Source organism: Macaca fascicularis, chromosome 15, assembly GCF_037993035.2.
Source record: "Macaca fascicularis isolate 582-1 chromosome 15, T2T-MFA8v1.1".
NCBI lineage: Eukaryota > Metazoa > Chordata > Mammalia > Primates > Cercopithecidae > Macaca > Macaca fascicularis.
The window spans coordinates 112,391,058-112,413,657 of NC_088389.1; the positions used below are offsets into that span (position 1 = coordinate 112,391,058).

At 43.2% G+C, this 22,600-nt stretch overlaps 1 long non-coding RNA gene across 1 annotated transcript in view; it reads left to right on the forward strand.

Moving 5' to 3' along the window:
* Positions 1-21,946, forward strand: part of LOC141408678 (uncharacterized) — a 77,467-nt gene extending 55,521 nt beyond the window's left edge. Inside the window, exons 6-7 of the long non-coding RNA XR_012424826.1 lie at positions 11,968-12,017; positions 21,266-21,946. This is a non-coding gene — a long non-coding RNA (uncharacterized lncRNA). The remainder of the gene's footprint in view (positions 1-11,967; positions 12,018-21,265) is intronic.
* The last annotated feature ends 654 nt before the right edge of the window (positions 21,947-22,600 follow it).

The window sequence follows — 22,600 nt, forward strand, 5'->3', positions numbered from 1 at the left end:
GAAGAAGAAGTTAACATCTATGGCCAGCCACGCCTCCACAACTTTGGGAGGCTGAGGCAGGTGGATCACTTGAGGCCAGGAGTTTGAGACCAGCCTAGCCAACATGGTAAAACCCTATCTCTACTAAGAAGGCAAAATTATCTGGGCATGGTAGTGCATGCCTGTAGAACCAGCTACTTGGGAGGCTGAGGTAGGAGAATCGCTTGGACCCAGGAGGTAGAGGATGCAGTCAGCTGAGGTTGTACCACAGCACTCCAACCTGGACAATAGAATGAGAGTCTATCTCAAAAAAAAAAAAAAAAAGTTTGATTCTTGGGCATGCAGTCTGTATGGTAACAGAGTGATTTGGGGGCTGATTCAGGAGTCCAGCTCTTGTAAATGTGTTACTAGAAACCAGGTCTGGTAAGGTGCCTAAACATTAAGCGTCTGAATGGACAAGAAGCCAGGCAGCCTAGGTTGGAGACGGGTGTTGGGTCTGAGACTATACATGGGGCGGGGGGCAGTGGTAGATGGAGCTGTGCAGACGTGGAGTGGAAGCTAACAACCACCAGGGAAGGCCATGGCAACCACTTAGGAATTTCTTTTTGGCCATTTCTTCAGAACCAGTTTCCAAGTAATATGACAAAAGCAGCCTCATAATGTAAGAGGTAAACTCTGTTTCTGACCAAAAACAGTATTACTCAGTTTGATATCTTTCCCGTAGGGATGGGCTTTGATAAATTTAGGTCATTTCAAAAATCCAGAAAACCAAGTGTGTAACCACTAGGGACATTTAAAAGAACATCGCCAGCTTTAAAGGCGATCTTTAGAATAGCTATTTATTTAGGCTTTATGTGTTTCCAAAGTTAACCAGTGTTTCACATCAGCTATCTTCTCTAACCCTCTCAACAACCTGAAAGGTAGGTATTAGTAACCCCATTTCATGGATGAAAGAACAGGCTGAGAAGTTAATTATCAGATTAGATTGTAAATGAGTGGTAAAGCAAGAATTCAAACCCAGATCTGCTTCACTTTTCTGTAGGCAGTGTTTAAGAAGGATCCAGAAATACTTCAAGCGATGCCAGTGGTAGTGTTGCCTCCTCAGAAGACTGCTTTCAGGGGAACAGTATACATCTGCCCTGTAAATTCTGGATGGTAAATGTGACAAAACTCTCTCCTTGACCCAGCTCTAGTGAGACTGCTCTAAGCCCTCTTCTCAACATGGCTCAAGCGTGGGCTTCAGTGTACATTTGGTTGGGCCTGCATTGCTCAGTTTTAGCAAGAGTCCGGTTAAGTTAAAGAGAATCTCACACCTTTGATATCAGATTCTTCCATATCTGATCAAATTCCTCATCCCCTATCTTCAATATCTGATCATTCTGCCCTGTCTGCACCAAGAATCTCCCCTCACCCTTGGTGTCTCCTTTTAGTAATTTTCCATCCACGAGTCTCTCCCCACTCTTCAAGCCTACTCTTTGCTGTAACTCCCTACCCCTCCTTGTCTTATTTGCAGCTGAACTCTGTTCTATACTGAGGTCTCTTTTTCCTGATTGCAATAGTTCCTGAATAAAATCTGTTTTTACTGCTTATACACTGGCTAGCTCTGGTTTTCTTTACCAGAAGTCACAGTTAACACATGTGAAAACCCATTTGCAAAACAAATCCACAGGACTCAGTCCATGTGCTGTGAAGTCTTTGATCAAGGACTTAAAAACAATGAAAAGTAATAAACAGATCTGAATACAATTCAGGTAATAAAACACTTTCATTGGTTTTCATACTCAGCAAAAGTATTTTTACTGATTAAAAGATAAACAATCCTCACTCTACTAACTCAATGACACATTGAAACATTAGCCTAACTTGTGCACCTTTCAGCGAAGCTACTCTCTTTGCGTAGGCACAGCTCTTTCAGTCAAGGTACAGGAGAGCAAACCCACGCATGAATTCCTTTCATCTCAGGGCATTTCTTTCTGTGGTGTCTTTGTGAAGGAATGCACACTCACAACAGCCGAAAATCTAACTCTCTAGATTTCATTTAGCTAACATTAGGCCAGTCTTTGGACTGAAGGTAATGCCTACATATAGGAGGAAGGGAGAGGAATCTCTGAATTGCAACCCTTTTAGACTTCCTCCATGATGAAGCAGAGAGGGGAGGACTATTGTTTGGGAGATGTGTGTGGGAGGTGAAGATTTCAGATTTTCTTTAAAATAATAGTTGGCTGCACAGGCAGCAGCAAAGCCGACCTGTACATTGCGGGATTGTCTCTGTGTTAAGAGGTCTGGCCAAGCTGGGGGGCCTCAGCAGGGGATTGCTCAGTTGATCAAGTCTTAATTTGTCTTTTCCACTCTGGGTGGTGCTGTCTGTCCCTTTCATCTCCCAATCACCGACATAGGGGGAGATGTTGAGGGCAGTGCTGTGTTATCTTAAGGTTTCCTTCAAGAAAGCAAAACCAAACAAACAAGCAAACATGTTTTGCTTCCCAACTGTGCACCCCTTGGGGAGATTCAAAGGCTCTTCTGAACCAGACAGGTGCTGATGTCTCTGCTGCCATTTGGATGTGGGTTTGGCGAGGGTGGCAGGAGTGAAGGGAAAGCAGAGGGATCTCGATTGCCATTTCTTCCTGTTGCAGTTGCTTCAGACGGTTCAGCTTCCAGCCAGACAGTTCCTAATGGACCTGCACAGCATGCAAAAAAACCCTTCTTTGTAAAAATAACTCCTTTGATTTCTCCCAGCCTTGGGCCCTGTTTAGTTAGGGGCAATGACCAGGAGGCAAGTCGTTCCGGGCCTTGCTGGTAGAGTAAGGGGGAGATCGCCCATGGCTTCCCCAGCTGCACTGCCTGTGGAGCAAAGGGTTCAGAAGCAGAGAATTTTTAAAAATATAATAATAATAAAAAGAATGAAAGAAAGAAGCCCTCTTTGAAAATCCTTACTGTTTCCCACTGTCTCCTACAGCGATTGCCCTTTCATTAGTGTGGAAATCCAACAATGTGGAAATCGAGTTTTGGTTTTTTTTTTTTTTTTGCTTTGATATCAGCCTAACCCTTGAGGCTAAACTTGTGGTAAGCCACCTGTCCACGTTAGCTAAAATAAAGTTGTAGCTGGAATCACCACCTAGTCCTTTAGCTGTTGTACATTTTCATGTTTATCCTTTGAGGCCTGAGACAATAACCACATATTGCTTTATTATTCAGGATCCCCTGGGTTGCTGGCAACCGAAACCCGAACTGAATTTGTTTAAGAATAAGGGAGGAATATATTGGGAGAATATTGGGATATTTTAAGTAACTGAAGGAGGGGTCAAGAGGTCAATCTATGAGAAAGACAAGGAACCAGGCAGAAATTTAACAATAAAATGAAATAAAACCGGAACCGGGGCACTGGAACCAGGCAGAAATTTAACAATAAAATGAAATAAAACCGGAACCGGGACTCCCAAGTGCCCCCTGGATTCCTTCTCTCTCTGTCTGCAGCTCTATCCCTCCTGGTATCCAGGGCTTTCTCTCTCATCGTAGATCTGAGTCTCACATACTGTGGGTTAAAACACCAAAGAGGGGCTGATTTTGTTTCTTTTTTTCTTTTCTCTTTTTTTTTGAGATGGAGTCTTGCTCTGTCGCCCAGGCTGGAGTGCAGTGGCGCCATCTCGGCTCACTGCAAGCTCCGCCTCCCGGGTTCACGCCATTCTCCTGCCTCAGTCTCCCGAGTAGCTGGGACTACAGGCGCCCACCACCGCGCCCCGCTAGTTTTTTGTATTTTTAGTAGACACGGGGTTTCACCGTGTTAGCCAGGACGGTCTCGATCTCCTGACCTTGTGATCCACCCGCCTCGGCTTCCCAAAGCCCTGGGATTACAGGCGTGAGCCACCGCGCCCGGCCCTGATTTTGTTTCTTAATTCTAGATAGAAAAGTCTTGGGGAAGGCTCTGACTGTGTGGGCCCCAGCCGGGTCCAGGCAACTCTAGTTTGGCGGAGGCGGGGTCATATAAGAACATGGCCACACTCCCCCCATCCCGTGAACCACTTGTTTATAGGGCGGAAAGGAGCTATTCCAGAAAGGGGGCTTCTTTCTTGGAAGGATGGGTTCTAATCAAAGCAAGCAGCAGCCATTTACTAAACATACATAACATACTTGCATATTGACCTGAGAAATGTTTCTTAGGGATTTTGGCCATCTTGGTAATAATCAGAGTCTTGGTAAAAGTCAGAAATCAAAACCCTAATCAGATGCATCTACATGGCAAAAACTATAAGATTCTTTTGGTTTGTTTTTAACTCAAAACTCCAAAGAGGACAGAATATACTGAGAATGACTGGACCCATGCTCTAAAGCAAACTAAATACATAGCGGTTACACTCGTATTTATATGTACCATAGTGCACGGGACTTCAGTGAGTTCTTATATTCACCTCTAGTTTCTCCTCCCTACGGAAGCAGTGACCACAGCAGACTGAAGCAGCTAAGGGGGTTTTCTAGACTTACTTGGATTGAATTCTCTTTTGCATGCTCACTGTTGTTTTTTTCTTGCTTGATTTGGTCTGAGCTGAGATGTCCACTCTTTAGGGGAGGACTGTTATTTTGGAGACTTGCCTCCGTCCAGCTAGCTCACTGGACGGGCTGTGCTCACTGTGGCCTCCTGACCTGGATGAGTCGGTCAGCACGCTGTCAAGGGGTCCCGTCTCTTTCTGCATGGGTGGCTGTCTTTGCAAGAGCTGTGATGGTGGGTAAAATGTTCAAAGCCCCATAGGCAGGATGAAACGCACCATTGTCTATTTACTTAACTCAGTGGTGTCTGACGTAAGACCACAGAACACACCTTCTTTCCATGACCCATCTTGCCTGACCCTACCTGCTGGCACTATGTTGCCAGCAACCTGGATATTACTGTTAATTAGTTCATGCCTAACATGCAGTGGCTTATACTTGGTATTACTGACTGTCTAAGAATAGGCACAGCCTGGAATTGAGAAGTGAAAACTGCAAAATGGCTGGGTGGAAAAAATGATGGGACAGAGAGCAGGCCTTTTGGTGTTTTCCCTGTAGTTATCTTTTACAGGTTAAATAAGATTAATATTCATGGTGAACCAAGAGCAATTAGCTACTTTGCATGTGTTACTGCTTCTTAGCCTATTCTAAACTCTGTTTTATGTATTTATTTTAAAGGACTTTGCCTTGATTAGGGCCAATCGTGTAAGACCTTGTACTTTGCATATTTGCAATCATGTTTGCATGTTTGCATTTCTAAAGTTTTGAATTTCAAATTAGGCAACGAGTTTCAGCAAATATACTTCAGGTACACATGACCATAATCAGGACATGAGACTATACTACAATAAAATCCCCAAATGGCCTCTAGGGATAAAATATTTTATGTTTTCTATTTATAATAAAAATTTGGGGTGAGGGTTGGCTTTATTTTAAAAACAGAATAATTCAGAATATAATTTAAATGCAAAATTGCAAACTAGTATTTTTTCTAATTATATTCAAAATCTGAACCCCCTGACAGGGGCAAGGGAAGGTTGGAATATTCTTATCCATAATGATGATGGAATAACAGGCCTTTCCCCTTTTCTTTCCTCTTCTTCCCTGGGACAGCAGTGCCCGCTGTCGTGCACCTATCACTTACGCTCATACTGTTTTCCAGGATACTTGGCCAAGGCATCTTCCAACATGTTCTAAGGTGGTTTCAGAAATAATTTTTATCAGATCATAGCTAATCTTTCTAACAGATCTATGAGGTAAACATCCCAGGCCCATTCGCTATAAATGTTAGTGCTCCGATTTTTATCCAGATTTTTTTGACTTTTAATCAAGGACCTTTTTCACTTCATTTATATTTCTCAAATTGAGAGCTGAAGATCCTTGAAAGTCTTCAGTCATATTCTCAAGGGGCCTTGAGTTCTCTATGAGAATTCAATTTTGTATTTTCATTTTGATGCTAATAATCAGGGACGATCAACATATTTTGGTTCATTTGGCTGATCAACTTAACAGAGAGCTTCCACATACTTTCGGGGCCTGCATTTTTATCTGTGTTTAAGATTTTCTTGGTGACAGGGAATGACAGTTTCTTTGTCAGAAAAATCATTGTAAATGATTAAAAACAAGACAAAATACACAGACATGTGAATGTTGTGTTCTCACCAAGTGAAGGCCCAATGACCTCATCACAGGATGTACAAAGGAAGGTTCTGCGTAACGTAAATAGAGACAAGCAGTGGAAGCATTGAGTCACTGCGAAGCATGAGGCCAGCGGGCTGAACTCAGGAGAGCCTGGGCAGGGAGCACCACTTTCACGCTGTTGAGGAGAGTGAGCATTCTGTATTTGTTCCATTAAATTAAAAGTATTCATTTGAATTGTATGGCTTTCCTACATTTGTTGACCTATAAGTTTGTTTTGGTTTTATTGTGGCATGATGTCTATACGCAAACATTCTTTATATCTAGTTTTAAGTTTACATATATTATAACGTTTTAATAAAAATCACTTAGGATGACATCAGAGGTCCATGAGAATGTCTTTCCCCTAAAGACAGTCACACATTATTCCATCAGCACTCCATCATAGGCTAAGTTTCCAAAGAAGTTTTAGGAAAGAGGAAAGTATATTTGAGGTTTTTGTTTGTTTGTTTGTTTGTTTGGTTTGGTTTGATTTTTTACAGAGTTTCACTCTTGTTGCCCAGGCTGGAGTGCAATGGCGCAATCTTGGCTCACTGCAGCCTCCGCCTACTGGGTTCAAGTGATTCTTCTGCCCCAGCCTCCCAAGTAGGTGAATTTGGCCAGGTGCAGTGACTCATGCCTGTAATCCCAGCACTTTAGGAGGCCGAGGCAGATGGATCACCTGAGATCAGGAGTTCAAGACCAGCCTGACCAATGGGCGTGGTGGTGGGCACCTATAGTCCCAGCTACTCAGGAGGCTGAGGCAGGAGAATGGCATGAACCTGGGAGGCAGAGTTTGCAGTGAGCCAAGATGGCACCACTGCACTCCAGCCTGGGCGACAGAGTGAGACTCAGTCTCAACAACAGCAGCTGGGCACGGTGGCTCATGCCTATAATCCCAGCACTTTGGGAGGCCGAGGTGGGTGGATCACCTGAGGTCAAGAGTTCAAGACCAGCCTGGCCAACACAGCAAAACCCTGTCTCTACTAAAAATACAAAAATTAGTCGGGTATGGTGGCACATGCCTGTAATCCTAGTTACTTGGGAGGCTGAGGCAGGAGAATTGCTTGAACCCAGGAGGCAGAGGTTGCAGTAAGCTGAGATCATGCCATTGCACTCCAGCCTGGGCAATAAGAGTGAAACTCTGTCTCAAAACAACAACAACAACAACAGCAAAAGTCTATGAAAATGTGCCATTCAAGGCCAGGTATTGTGGTTCATGCCTATAATTCCAGCACTTTGGGAGGCCAACGCAGGCGGATTGCTTGAGCCTGGGAGTTCAAGACCAGCATGGCCAACATAGTGAAACATCGTCTCTACTGAAAATACAAAAGTTAGCTGAGTATGGTGGTGAGTGTCTGTGGTTCTAACTACTGGGGAGGCTGAGGCATGAGAATCGCTTGAACCCAGGAGGCAGAGATTGCAATGACCCAAGATTGTGCTACCGCACTCCAGCCTGGGCAACAGAGCTAGACCCTGTCACACACAGGCATGCACGCCTGCGCGCGTGCACACACACACACACACACACACACACACACACACGCCATTCAAACAGCAAAATCTGAAAGATTTTAACCAATTTATTTATTTTTTTGAAACTTTGTTTCACTCTTTCACCCAGCCCGGAGTGAAGTGACACAATCTCGGCTCACTGCAACCTCTGGCACCTGGGTTCAGGCTATTCTCCTGCCTCAGCCTCCTGAATAGCTGGGATTATAGGCACCCACCACCACGCCTGACTAACTTTTGTGTTTTTAATAGAGACGGGTTTCGCCATGTTGGCCAGGCTGGTCTCACACTCCTGACGTCACGTGATCCACCTGCCTTGGCTTCCCAAAGTGCTGGGATTATAGGCCTGAGCCACCACACCTGGCCTTTTTTTTTTTTTTTTTTTTTTTTTACCAACTTTTAAAATGTACCTTTAACTGACATTTTTTTTTCAGACCTGCATTCTTGTGATGATAAAAGGGGCCAGAACCAACTGTGCATTCTTTTAGAACCTCTTCTCCAGCTACCCGGGTGGCCAAAGGTGGAGAAAAGGGGACAGGAAGAGTCAGGGCATATGGGCCCTGAGAATCTTTTGGTTTCTGGCTCCACTTCTCTTTGGTAGGGTCTGCTGAGGCTTTGCTAGGCCGAGAGAGATACAAGCAAGGGGTTGGGGCTATGGAGACTGGAATGGAATATAAATAAAAATCAATAATCATATGCCTAAAAGTGTTCCCTTCATGACCTTTCAGCCTTTGTCAAATCATTTTGGGGTTTTTGTTTGTTTGTTTGTTTTATATCTTTTATATTTTGTAGAGATGGGGTCTCCCTATGTTGCCCAGGCTGGTCTCAAACTCCTGGGCTTAAATGACCCTCCCACCTTGGCCTCCCAAAGTGCTGGGATTATAGGTGTGAGCCACGGTTCCTGACTGGTCAAGGCATTTTGTATTGAAGATTTCCCTCTTAGACATAGACTGAATAATACCTAACACTTACACATGTAAAAGGATGGACTTGGGCATTTAATGCTCCTTACATGGCCAGTGATATGGAAGTCTAAAGAATTGTCTACTCCAGCTGAGTGCAGCGGCTCATGCCTGTAATCCCAGCACTTTGGGAGGCTGAGGTGGGCAGATCACCCAAGGTCAGGAGTTCAAGACCAGCCTGGCCAACATGGTGAAACCCCGTGTCTACTAAAAATACAAAAAAATTAGCCGGGCATAGTGGCAGGTGCCTGTAATCCCAGTTACTTGGGAGGCTGAGGCAGGAGAATCACTTGAACCCAGGAGCCAGAAGTTGCAGTGAGCCAAGACTGTGCCATTGCACTCCAACCTGGGCAACAAGAACGAATCTCCGTCTCAAAAAAAGAGAAAAAAAAAAAAGAGAATTGTCTACTCCATTTAGTGATTAGTAATATTTCAGTGGAAAAGACCTCAACTAAGGATAATTGTTTGGATAAAAATATTTCAATTCCCATAGCAAAAAAAAAAAAAAAATTCAATTCCACATTATATTGCTTCCCCATTTAAATGAAAGTACGGAAATCCATTAATTCTGTAGCACATGCCCGAGAGCAGATAATAGTCCAAAGGGTGCCTTCTAAGGAAGAGTTGTTGGTTCTTTCATTCTTCGCATTATTGAGAAAACTGAAAAATGTTAGTCTGTAAGATGATTTTTTTTCCATTAGAAGAGAACGGAAGTAAATATCAGAAATGAGTAATATTTGTAGTCTCCAGAAAGGGGATGGCTTAGAAACTGGGATGAAGCAAGACTTACTCTTCATATCTGTACCTTTTGAATTTTGTAACAAGTAAATGCATTACTTACATAACAACGCATCTGTCAATAGAACAACAACGAAAGGTGCACCTTATGTCTCCTGACACTGACAAGAGGTCCTATCTCTATGGTCTTTGCTCTTCAACCAGCTGATCCCTTCAACCAGGTGATCCCTTCAACCAGCTGATCCCTTCAACCAGGTGATCCCTTCAACCAGCTGATCCCTTCAACCAGGTGAACACTACAAATCCCATTAATAGGGCTCTACAAAAAAACACAAAAATGAGCCAGGCATGGTGGCACATGCCTGTAATCCCAGCTACTTGGGAGGCTGAGCTGGGAAGACTGCTTGAACCTAGGAGGCAGAGGTTGCAGTGAGCTGAGATGGCACCACTGAACTCCAGCCTAGGTGACAGAGTGAATCCCTGTCACAAAAACAAACAAACAAACAAGCAAAAAACTAGTTTCACCTGTTTCTTTCTATTTGCATAATGTGACTACTAGAAAGCTTAAAATTATACAAGTGGCTCACAGTATATTTCTCTTGGACAGCACTGTCTGGAATTTACTGTGAGCCCAATGTGTCCAAGGACCTAAAGCTACTAGAGTGTAGTTAGAATGTGAAGGGCAAAGGGGTTGTGGCAAGGACAGGCCTGGATATAGGAAGTGATCGCAGCAGGCATGATTGCCCTTGGAGGTCATTTCAAGGGTTCAGACCTTCCTAAGAGCATAGGAAACTACTGGGGAGATTTCCTCAGGGCAGTGATAAGAACAGACCTGCATTTTAAAAAACACTTGGCTTTTGTAGGAAATTCATAGTAATGACTGCTGCAATCACCTATAGCTGTTCTGTGCACTTAGACGAAAATCCAAATTCCTCATCTCAGCCTACAAGGCTGTTTGCATTGGACTCCAGCGTCCTGCTGCCACCTCATCAAATGCCATGACCTCCTATTGTCTCTCTAAAACAGGGCAGAATCTTTTCCATCTCAGGACCTTCTAACTTGTAAATTCCCTTTGCCTGGAATGCTTTTCCTTGGTTCATCTCAGAACTGGCTCTTTGTAATCAGAGGTATTTTTTTTCCAGCTTCTGTGTCACCTCCTCAGAGAAGCCTTCTCTCACCCCCCTTCCTAAAATATCCTCCTCCAGTTAATTATTTCCTTCATTGCACTTATCACTGTCTGAAATTATCTTAGGATTTATTCGTTTGCTTGTTTATTGCCTGTGTTTGCATATTAGGATATAAACTTCTGGAGAGCAAAGGCCTTGCTAGTCTAAATTGCTCTTTTATATGACGATGGGTGCTTTGAGGATGGAAGGGGTACAAGGAAACCTGTAGACCAAGTGCAGCAGAAGGCCCAGGATAGAACTCTAAGGAGGGTAAGTGTGCAGGAGGTGAATGACGGAGGGAGAGCAGGCGCTAGAGACTGAAGGACCATCCGGGCAGAAAGAGCTGCGTCCTGCCACGGAGGGCCATGGAAGAAAGGGTTTCAGGAAGGAGCTCTTGGTCAATAGCAGAAAGTGATGCCTAGAGGATAAGTATAGTGTCCACTGTCTACAGCGAGTTGGGGGCATTGGTAGCCTTGGGAGAAGTGTGTTCTGTGGAGTGATGGGGTGGAAGGCAGATGGCAGTGGAGCACAAGGAGGAGGTGGTGAAATAGAGGGGGTAGATGTACACACCTCCACTCCTCCATGACATGTGACAGTGGGAGATCCAGGGATGGGGCTGGAGTTGGATATGGGGCCTTTGGAGGATTTTTTTTTTTTTTTAATCAAATGGGAGACAGTTGAGCTGTTGGGCTGAAGCTGGAAAAGTTAAAGGAAACGGAGAGATAGGAGATGATATGCAACCTCTGCTTCCTGGGTTCAAGTGATTCTCCTGCCTCAGCCTCCTGAGTAGCTGGGATTACAGGCGCATGCCATCACGCCCAGCTAATGTTTGTATTTTTAGCACAGACAGGGTTTCACCATGTTGGCCAGGCTGGTCTTGAACTCCTGACCTCAAGTGATCCACCCACCTGGGCCTCCCAAAGTACTAGGATTACAGGTGTGAGCCACTGCACCCGGCCAGGATATTTACTCAACACTTGTGATTGGCAGACAAGGAACATGGTCCCATCTCCAGGAGGCTGCAGTGTGGTTAGAGTGGCAAGACATGGCAACAAAGGAGAATAACTCAGTGTGTGATAAGCCTACAGGAAATGAGTGCTGTAGTATTTCAGAGGAGAGCAAGATTAACTCCTGATGCTGTGATCAAGGAAGTTTTCATGAGAAGTGGCATTTGATTTGGGACTTGAAAGCAGAGGAGCATTTTACTAGCTGGAAATCTAAGTGATAAAAGAAAATAAAGGAGAAGGAGAGTGCATTTCATGTAAAGGGACTGGCATGAACAAATAAAGGAAATAATGTATTTTAATCAGTTTATCCTTTTGGCAAAGAAACAGAGACAATTTTTTTTTTTTTTTTTTTTTTTTTTTGGTCTATACCCTAATAAAACACAGCAATTTAGAGTAAGAAAGAGACTTTAGAGATTGTCTTATCAAATGTCCTTGTTTTCCTAGGTATGAAAACTGAGGTGCAGAAAGAAATTACTATTGAAAGTCACAAACTGGTAAGTGAGAGAGTTGGGCTCTGGCTCACAAGTGTAGCTTCCACAATGACATAATTGTACAGGTTTTAAGCATAGAATATATTTAGTAAAACTACATCAAATTTTGTTGATTTATATCAGAAGTGCAAGGGAGTGAAGACTAGATGAATTTTTAGATTTTTTTTAAAAAAGAAATATAGTTGTAATCCCAGTACTTTGGGAGGCTGAGGCAGGAGGATCACTTGAGCCCAGGAGTTCAAGACTAGCCTGGGCAAAAAGTGAGACTTCCTGTTTACAAACAAGCAAAAAATTAGCCAGGTGTGGTGGTGCACCTGTCGTCCCAGCTGCTTGGAAGGCTGAGGTGGGCAGAGCCCACTTAAGCCCATGTGGTTGAAGCTGCAGTGAGCCATATTCATGCCACTTCAGTCTCAATAACCAAGCGAGAACTTGTGTCAAAAAAGAAATACAGTTATGTAGTCATAGTGATTACAATTCCAGCAAAGTTTTGCTACACAGACGTGTCATTGCAACCTACATGAATGGAGAGACAAGAATGATTTGTTATTGAGAGATTAACGGATGACTTCCTGCTATTCACCAGACTTATCCTGGTCTCCTATGTCTTGGCCAAATTAAACCCCAATTGGCCAAAAGTGAAATTGAAAAAAAATCCATGTTAACTCAAAGTATAAATTCACAAAAGAGTGGGAGAAAGATGATGAGAAGGTATTAGTTTCCTATGGCTGCTATAACAAGTTAGCACTTTGGGGGCTTCAAACAACACAGATTTATTATTTTATGGTTCTGAAGACCAGAAGTCCAACACAGGTCTCACTGGACTGAATCAAGTTTTGGCACAGTTGCATTCCTTTCTGGAGGCTGTAGAGGAGAATCTGTTTTCTGCCTTTTCTGACTTCTAAAGACTGCCCACTTTCCTTGGCTTGTGGCCAGTGACATTGCACCTCCCTCAGGGAACTTGATCACCCCCTGACCACAGCTGAAAAAGGTTCTCTGCTCTTAAGACTCATGCAATTAGACCGGGCGCAGTGGCTCACGTCTGTAATCCCAGCACTTTGGGGAACCGAGGCAGGCAGATCACTTGAGGCCAGGAGCTCAAGACCAGTCTGGCCAACATGGCAAAACCCCGTCTCTACTTTAAAAACTACAAAAATTAACCAGGCAGGCCCCTATAATCCCAGCTATTCGGGAGGCTGAGGCATGAGAATCGCTTGAGTCAGGAGGCGGAGGTTGCAGTGAGCTGAGATCATGCCACTGCACTCCAGCCTGGGCAACAGAGCAAGACTCCCGTCTGAAAAACAAAAAAAGACTCATGTAATTATGTAATTGGATTCAGTAATTGGGTAATTCAGGCTGCTCACCTTATATGAAAGTCCTTAGCCTTAAAATCTCATCCATAAGGTCCCTTTGTCACAGAAAGAACAATTTCACATGCTGGCATTAGGATATGGACATATTTGGGGATCCATTATTATTTTGCTTAATACAAAGAAGGAGGAGGAAAAGACATACTGTGAATTATTAGAGAGATGACTTATAAATAATTAGAAAAGAAAATAAGCATTGAGAGCCAGTGTAAATTCATTAAATCATAGCAGATATTTTCTTATGTAACAGAGTTACTAGGCAAATAGATTTGGGGGATGCCAGAGACAAATTGATCCTCCAGTTTTTCTCTTAGGATGTGCTTGTGGAAAGATAATAGCATTTGTGTAAGGTGTCAGTGCAGCAGGTCTATTCACAACTCATTAAACAACTGCTGAAAACTGGGAACAGGCATAAACCTGATGAAGGTCTCCTAGTGTGTCATGGGGCTGTCTGTCCTTGGTCTCTCTATTTGCAGCGTTATCAGTAACCAGGATGAAGACTTAAAGGTCGGGTGTATCCGATCTGCAGGTGACACAACAGTATTCAAATCTAAAGAAAATCTCAATACACTGGGAAGAGAAGATGAACACACATGAACTGTTACAATAACAAACGTGAAGTCTGAAATGTCAGGGAGAAAATCAGTTGAATAAAGGAAGGATGGGACTGAATTTGATGTCAGTTTCTGTGGAAAATTAAAAACAAGGCTGGGTGCGGTGGCTCACACCTGTAATCCCAGCACTTTGGGAGGCCGAAGTGGGCGGATCACCTGAGATCAGCAGTTCAAGACCAGCCTGGCCAACACACTGAAACACCGTCTCTACTAAAAAATACAAAAAAATTACCCGAGCATGGTGATGGGCACCTGTAGTCTCAGCTACTTGGGAGGCTGAGGCAGGAGAATCACTTGAACTCAGGAGGCAGAGGTTCCAGTGAGCCAAGATCGCACCATTGCACTCCAGCCTGGGCGACAAAGAGAGACACTGTTTCAAAAGAAAAGCAATTGCTGTGTCTGTGAAAATAAAAATGATATTAAGGGTACCAATTAGCAATTTTTTTTTCTTTTTGAGATGAAGTGCAGTGGCGCTATCTCTACTCACTTCAACCTTTGCCTTCCGGGTTCAAGAGATTCTCGTGCTTCAGTCTCCCTAGTAGCTAGGACTATAGGCATGCACCCCTACGCCTGGCTAATTTTTGTAGTTTTAGTAGAGATGGAGTTTCACCATGCTGGCCAGGCTGGTCTTGAACTCCTGACCTCAAGTGATCTGCCCACCTCAGCCTCCCAAGGTGCTGGATGTGAGCCAATGCGCCCAGCCCAATGGCAATTTTTTGAGCATCTACTATGTACCAAGTACTGTTCTAAGGGGCTTTACATGTCATATATTTTCACCCTTACCAAAAAATCTATAAGGAAATAATGATTATCTCTGTTTCACAGATGAAGTTAGGGTTCAGAGATGTGAAGCAACTTGTCCAAGATTACAAAATCATCTATCTATATGAACTTGGGTCTGACTCCAAAGACCATGCTCATATAGCAGAATGACAGAAGTGTTTTCAAAGGCCAAGGAATTGTGGTTGCATTAGAAAAAGTCAGTATCCAGCCGGGTGCAGTGGCTTACACCTGTAATCCCAGCACTTTGGGAGGCCAAGGTGGGCAGATCACCTGAGGTCAGGAGTTCAAGACCAGCCTGGCCAGCATGGTGAAACCCCATCTCTACTAAAAATACAAGATTAGCCAGGTATGGTGGTGTGTGCCTGTAATCCCAGCTACTCGGCAGGCTGAGGCAGGAGAATCACTTGAACCCAGGAGGCAGAGGTTGCAGTGAGCCGAGATCACACCATTGCATTCCAGCCTGGGCAACAAGAGTGAAACTCCGTCTAAGAGGGGAAAAAAAAAAAAAAAAGTCAGTAACCAGGTCATTCTAGAAAATAGAAATAGAAATGTGATACATTTTCTATTATCTCCTCACTTTAAGAGGGGCTTTGACAAACTTGAATGTGTTTAGAGGAGTGTGACCAGGGTTCTGAGCGTTTTAGATGCTAAATCATATGAGGAGTAATTGAGTGAACTTCGTATGTTTTGCCAAAAAATCTTGAGGTCAGGGTGGACAGCACAAAAACTTAATACTCCCTAAAAATATGTGAAGACAGAACCAAATTTTCTCTTCTGGAAGTAGTGCAGAGGCAATTTCAATTCAAGAGAACTTGATCATAATGATTTATGTCATGAAGTCACCATTCAAGGACAGGCTTAGTGTGAGTTTCTTGGAAGTAGCAACAAAAGTGCTTTCATCTTTGGAGTTAAATAAGTGGTGCTTGGCAAGAACAGGTGCTCAATTTGTGTCTGTTGAATGCATGAACAAGTGACTTTGTGGGGGACATCATACAAGATGTTAGCAAATGGAGAAGCAAGTTAGAAGAGGCGAACTTTAGAGTTATTTCGAAGTTCGGGATTTTTCTTTGATTTTAGATTGTTGACTTGAGATAAGTAGGGGAAACAAGCTCTACGTCTGCTGCCTTTTTTTTTTTTTTTTTTTTTTTTTTTTTTGCCTCATTGGTAAGTCAAAGCAAAATTCTAACGCCGTGATTGACACTGAGTTCTAATGACCTGAATATCAACATCAAAAGTATTTCATATTTGCATTACGAATAGGTCTCTTTCTAAACACGTTGACATTTTAATTGTTCCTTAAAAAATTTTTTGTTGGCTGGGCATGGTGGCTCACGCCTGTAATCCCAGCACTTTGGGAGGTTGAGGCGGGCGGATCACCAGGTCAGGAGATCGAGACCATCCTGGCTAACACAGTGAAACCCTGTCTCTACTAAAAATACAAAAAATTAGCCAGGCGTGGTGGCGGGCGCCTATAGTCCCAGCTACTCAGGAGGCTGAGGCAGGAGAATAGCATGAACCCAGGAGGTGGAGCTTGCAGTGAGCCAAGATCGCACCACTGCACTCTAGCCTGGGCAACAGAGCAAGACTCCGTCTCAAAAAACAAAAAAGAATTTTTTTTTAGAGACAGGGTCTCACTTTGTCACCCAGGCTAAAGTGCACTGGTACCATCAGAGCTCACTGCAGCCTCAAACTCCTGACCGCAATTGATCCTCCGGAATCACGAGATTACAGGCACAAGCTATTGTGCCCAGCTGACATTTTAATTGTTCTTGAGTTGCCCCCACTATTTTTTTTTCTACATTCTTGCAGGGTTGATAGGCTAAATCATAGAAAAACAAATTAAATTTGTAATCTAGCCAATTTCCGTAAACAAGCTGGCAGTATAAGGGTCCTGAGGGGTTGTAGCTACGACAACAGCTGCCTAGAATGAAGTAGAATCTGTTTAGAGGGCTCATGTAGGAAGGGAGTCAGACATTGTGGAGCAGTAAAGATGACCAGGAGGATACAGACAAGGAAGGGGATATCACAGAACTGGCCCAGAGTCAGCGTGACCTACATTTTACAATCTGAAGAACTCCAATAAAGGCCACTGTCCAGCTTGAATGTATTCAAAATAATGTTGAGGCCATATACATGTATGTCAAAATCCTATCTTTAATACAACCGAATATGTTAATATTACTTCTTTGTGGTTCCAATGGAGCAGACAGCTGAATTTCTCTTAATATTTTTGCATATCTTTTGTGCTATATTGATGCTCAGCTGTTGGACTCCATTAGTTGGATCCCATTAAGTTAGCAAGATTGCTATCCTTTTAGATCCCCACACACCAGTATTTTATACTCAGTTATTTGGAACCCCTGCTATTATTAACTCTTACAAAGTTTATTATAATATGAGACCATGTCACCACAGGCACTTAGAAGTGACTTATATGTAGAGTTATTTAGCCCTTTGGAATATGCCTCGTTGGAATTTAATCCTTAAGAATTTCCAAGTTGTTTGCCATTACATTCATTCTAGCTATCAACCACTTCCTCCTTCGTCCTGGTGCCTGAAATTTCCACTTTTAGGGTTATTCTTTAGTTTTCAGATAACTCTGTTTACTTGGGAAGAGTAATCTACTAAGGCACCGTGATAGAGTTCGTTTATCAGATTAGTTTCCTTCTCTTTCCTAGCATCCTTTGTTTATCTCTCAGGGTCTCTTTAGGAAAATGATGGCATTTTCAAGCTGAATAATTGGGGAGATTTTATTTATTTATTTATTTATTTATTTATTTATTTATTTATTTATTATGTTTTGAGACGGAGTTTCACTCTTGTTGCCCAGGCTGAAGTGCAGTGGCACGATCTCGGCTCACCGCAACCTCTGCCTTCTGGGTTCAAGTGATTCTTCTGCCTCAGCCTCTGGAGTAGCTGGGATTATAGGCATGTGCCACCACGCCTGGCTAATTTTGTATTTTTAGTAGAGACGGGGTTTCTCCATGTTGGTCAGGCTGGTCTCTAGCTCCCAACCTCAGGTGATCTGCCCGCCTCGGCCTCCCTAAGAGCTGGGATTACAGGCGTGAGCCACCGTGCCTGGCCGTAATTGGGGAGATTTTAATAAAAGAGTTATTTAAAAAGTGTGTATGGCTTAGGAAAAGTAAGAAGGACTAGGACAGTACCCCTGGCTAGTATCAGCGAGGCTTCCTTACCACACCTGGCCCTGATAGGTAGGAAGGGCCATTGCTGGAACTTGGAGAGGTAGTTGGTAAAGGGATGAAGCAGAGAGTGAGCTGGAGAATAAATACCTGGATGTCATTCTCTTCTCTCCTTCTCTCTACTGGTAGTCTTTCTCATGAGCTAAACCAAAGCAAAACCAGAGGGCAAGGAAGCCCATTGGCGTAGTCCATATAGGTCAGTCTCCTGGGGTGGGATGGACAGTGGATCTGGAGGGGGCAAAAAGAAGAAATCTAGCCCAACCTGTAACAAAGTTGATGTTCCCAGGGCACTGTGCTTGACCTCTTCCTTACACCAACTATTCCCCCATGCCATTTCTTCCTTTTTTTTTTTAATTTTGAGATGGAGTTTTGCTCTTGTTGCCTAGGCTGGAGTGCAATGGCGCGATCTCGGCTCACACCATCCTCCTCCTCCCAGGTTCAAGCGATTCTCCTGCCTCAGCCTCCTGAGTAGCTGGGATTACAGGCATGTGCCACCATGCTTAGTTAATTTTGTATTTTTAGTAGAGAAAGGGTTTCTCCATGTTGGTCAGGCTGGTCTCAAGCTCCTGACCTCAGGTGATCCGCCCGCCTCAGCCTCCCAAAGTGCTGGGATTACAGGTGGGAGCCACCGCGCTCGCCCTCACTATGCCATTTCTTTCTTTCTTTTCTTTCTTTCTTTCTTTTTCTTTCCTTCCTTCCTTCCCTCCCTCCCTCCCTCCCTCTCTCTCTCTCTCTCTCTTTCCTCTTTCTTTCTTTCTTTCTTTCTTTCTTTCTTTCTTTCTTTCTTTCTTTCTCTTTCTCTTTCTCTTTCTCTTTCTTTCTCTTTCTTTCTCTTTCTTTCTCTTTCTTTCTCTTTCTTTCTTTCTTTCTTTCTTTCTTTCTTTCTTTCTTTCTTTCTTTCTTTCTTTCTTTCTTTCTTTCTTTCTTTCTTTCTTTCTTTCTTTCTTTCTTTCTTTCTTTCTTTCTTTCTTTCTTTCTTTCTTTCTTTCTTTCTTTCTTTCTTTCTTTCTTTCTTTCTTTCTTTCTTTCTTTCTTTCTTTCTTTCTTTCTTTCACAGTCTTGCTCTGTCACCCAGGCTGGAGTGCAGTGGTGCAATCTCAGCTCACTGCAAGCTCAGCCTCCTGGATTCACACCATTCTCCAGCCTCCCAAGTAGCTGGGACTACAGGCATCCGCCACCATGCCCAGCTCATCATACCATTTCATTTATGGTTTTTACTACTCCCCCCACTCCATATGCCAAAGTCAAAATAAATCCACCTGGTCTTTCCATATGCACTTCATCCTCAACGTGCCCTGAGCAAACTCATTAAAACTCATCGTCGCTATGCCCTTTATCCAACCTGCTTCTCCTCTCATATTGTATCCTAGTTAAGATATCACTATCCTGGTGCCCAAATCAGAAATCCAAACATTATTTCATACCATAACCTTTTCCTTAGCCCCAATATCCAATCATCAATTCTGCTGATTTTATCTGTAAGCTATTTCTCCATATAGCTACTTTTTTGCCACTCCCACTTTTCTGGTTTAGGTCATCACTGCCTCTTATAACATGTCTCTTGGCCTCTAGTGAGTTCCCTCTTGAAACAGTTAGTCACATTGCTATCAGAGGGAACATTTAGAAATAAAATATATTTCATTCATTCATTTATTTGGAAATGATGTTGTGCTAAGCATTGGACATTTGGGAATGAATAGATATGTTCTCTGCATTCAGTTGTATCTTGTGGTAGAGAGACAGAAGTACAGATTGATAGGTGCAATGACAGAATTATAAACAAGGCATTTAGCTTATAATAGGGGTAAAGGTGGTAGAGAAAGCAACACATACGTTAATCCCTGAACGACTAACAGGGGTTAACCAGGTGAAGAGAAGGAGAGTAGAGACAGCCAGGGAAAGAAATTTCAGACTATGTGGGCAAGCTGGTACAAGTTCTGGAGTGAAAGAGGGCATAAAGAGCTGGAGGAATTGAAAGTAATATATTGTGTGTGAAGCAGAAAGTGTGAAATCAGTATCAGATGATGAATTTTGTTGAGAACTTTGGACTTTATCTCAAAGATTATGGAGACCCCTGGAGGACTTTAGGTTGAAGCTTGATATGATCATATGTGTGCTTTGGAGGGATTGTTCTTGCAGTTATTTGGTGAATAGACTTGAAAGGGGATAAGACTAGAGGCAAATGAGCCAACTGTAAAGAGCTCTGACTGAACTAAAGAAGTGGCACTGGCTATGGAGTGATGAGAAATATATTAAAGTGAGATTATTTATAGGACACATTAAAAAAGACTGAATTTGGAGTGTAAAGGAGTGGAAGGAACCAAGACTGATGCTTAGGACCCTAGCTTGAGCAATTGGGTGGACAGTGCTAGTATTCACTAAGGTTGGAAATTTGGAAAGATGAAGTGTAGGAGAGTCAGGTGATGAACTTGATTTTGGACATGTTGAATTTGTGATTCCTATGGGCCATTTACGTGGAGATGAGTTGGGTGCTTATGTCTAGATTTTCAACTATGATAGAAGATGAAACTTCTCAAGGAATGCCTATTGAATGAAAATAGACTCCAGGAAGGACCAACATATAAAGCTTATTGGAGGAAAGAAAGAATAAGTGTTTAGTAAACTAGGAGGAAAAATTTTCAGTTCACTTTATCTACTGAATCAAGGCCAAGTTCTTAAGTTAAAACTTTCTCTTCAACTTCATCTCAGGCCCATTCCCAACTTAACATTTTAAGCTCTGTTAGTACCAAACTGCTGCTGATCCTCCATGTATATGGCATCTGTTTCTTGGATGTCTATTTACTGCTTGCTTTCAGTGTTTGCTTTGCCTGAAATACCTGTTCCTCCTCCTCCTCCTCCTCCTCCTCCTTCTCTGTTCTCCTCTTCCTTCTCCTCCTCCTTCTCTCTTCTCCTCTTTCTTCCTCCTCCTCCTCTTCCTCCTCCTCCTCTTCCTCCTCCTCCTTCTTCCTCTCCTTTCTACTTTCCTTTCTTCTCTCTTCTTTCTTTTTGTAGCGACAAGGTCTCACTATGTTGCCTAGGCTGGTCTTGAACTCCTGGCCTGAAGTGATCCTCTCACCTTGGACTGCCAAAGTGCTGGGATTTGGCAGCACTGAGCCAAATCCCACGTGTGAGCCACTGAGCCTGGCCTGTTCTTCCTTCTTTATATGCTTAAAAACCTTCAAAATTATCTCAAGATTATTCACTCCAGGAAGAACTTGAGCCTCATTGATTGAATTGGTGTACTTCTCCTCCCTTCCTATCGCTTTTTCTTTATGTGTCTATCCTAGCACTTCTCACACAGTATTGAATTCATCTGTCCACCTGGCTCATCATACAAATTGTTCCCTGAGTTCAAGGATCATGCTGCATGCTGGATTCCCCAGGAAGCTGCTTCTGAGATGGAGTTTAGTGACCAAAATATGTATGTGGGCCTTTGGGTCATCACCTGTGGAAAGGAAGACAAGGAAACAGGAATGGACCTAAGGTGAAGTGAAGCTCTGATGCAAACCTGACAACTGTCTCACCTGACACCGTGAAGAGCTCTGGAGCTGGAATGGCCTTTCGTTGTTCTGAATTGGTGTGAGGTAGCTAGGTCTTTACACCCCTGCCACCACCCATTATTGGGTATGGGCCAACCAGGAAGGGGCGTGACCATGAGTGATGCAGCTCTGCAGCTGAAGCAGTACCTGAAGAGGCTGACAGCTGAGGGCCATCTGCTGACAGCGCTCCCTGCAGCTGGGCAGCACATCCTTTCTCAAAAGGGGATCAAGGCAGTTGCATCTCCATGTCCACCATGGACTATATATTTTTTCTTTGCATTCCTAGGGCCTCCCATGGTATATGGCACATAGTAGGCAAAACTGGAGGTCTGTGGGGCAAATTCAGCTGGTAGATGAGTATTGTGTTTTCACCCACAAAGGGATTTCTAAAAATTAGTTGTCAACATTTAAAAATAAAAAGATTTCACATTGAAATGATCATATTTTCTAGCTTTTCTTGAAAAATCAAAACATCTGGCCAACACTAGATCTTTTTCTGAGATGGAAACTGTAGACTGGAGCTGAGCCAAGATTGTCCTCAGACAGGCTTGCGAGCTCAAGGTCTCCAGACACGCACCTTCCCCACTCCTTGAGGCATGGAACCCTGCCTGCTGCATGCATTTACGTTACCTGTTACCTGTAGTCCTTTGAGTTTGCCACCCCTATTAGTTATTAAAGAAATGTTTATTGAACTGAGCAAACATTAACATCACTGCATTACACTTCTCAAGGGATATTCATGTACATTCACTTATTTAATCCTTAAAACAACCCTGAAAACTAGGTGGTCTGATCACCCCCATTTTACAGATGAGGACACTGAATCCCAGAGTGGCTGTGATTGCCCAAGGTCTCTAGCTGGGAAAGTGGTAGGATTATGACTTGAAATAAAATAAAATGTTTTGATTTAAATCCTGTAATCTTCCCACTGTGACACCTGGGGGCCCTGGGATGTTACTGCTGGAGGACAATTGGGTAGACCTAGGTTTTAACTAATCTTGGCTAGGTGGGAAGAAAAAATCTTCTTAACAAACTAAAAATACTCAGCAAGAAAGAAATTGAAATATTTCTAAGTTGGCAGCA